The following is a 919-nucleotide window of genomic DNA, read 5'->3' on the forward strand; positions in this document are numbered from 1 at the left end:
AAGGCTGCAGACAGAGGCTTATATGCTGTTTTTACATCCCTCCCCCAGAGCACTGTGATTGGAAGGAGACTTAGGGAAAGATCACAGTCACTGGCCAGTTACAGATATCAGTTCCACCCCACCCCACCCCACTCTCCCTCCCTCTTCTTGGTTTCTGTTCCCCTGAAAGACTGCATTCTGAATCTCTGAATCTCCAAATCTTTTTCCAGATATTTTCTGAATTGGTTTGGAGGCTCTGAATTAATTCAGAAATTTCTTTTGGTCTCCTGATCAGATTCAGATTCGGTGATTCAGCCTCCGAATCAGGCCAAATCTTCTCTGAATCAAATCAGTGACTGAAGTGTTGCACACCCCTAGTTTCCATGGGCATGGCACTGGGAAATCACCCTTGTTACTGGTCTCTTTCCACATGCACATTTCTACACTCGAGCCCAGGGAGACTCCCCGTGTGGCTGGGACCCCACTGGGCAGCATGGATGGTTCAGGACTGTACAAGGGGCTTGTTCATGGTTGATGGTGGCAGCACCCTGCACTCACAGGGACTGTGTGCAGGGACATTGCCGGCCCCTTTCTGCCCTCCCTCCCCAGCCAGTTCAACACCTGTTACTAACCTGAGGAAACAGCCCACTAATCCCAGGCCAGCCACATCTCTGTGTACCGAAGCTCTGGCAGCTTGTTTATAACCAGGCCTTAAAAGCACTAAATATCTTGGGAAAAAAAGCAGGCTTGATGTCTTCCAAATGAGACACACAAGACATGGCTGCAGCCTGCAGTACACTTGCAGCCCCATAATTGTCTATATTTAAAAGATAGCTAGTAAACCCTGGGGGAGGCTGGGCACAGGGAGTGGCTGTAAAATCAGCTCCCAGGAAGCACCCAGCCACAGCAAGAGGCTGAGAAACCTAAATCATTTAAGTTT

Source organism: Gavialis gangeticus, unplaced genomic scaffold (assembly GCF_001723915.1).
Source record: "Gavialis gangeticus isolate Ggan-Ray unplaced genomic scaffold, GavGan_comp1, whole genome shotgun sequence".
NCBI classification, from domain to species: Eukaryota; Metazoa; Chordata; order Crocodylia; family Gavialidae; genus Gavialis; species Gavialis gangeticus.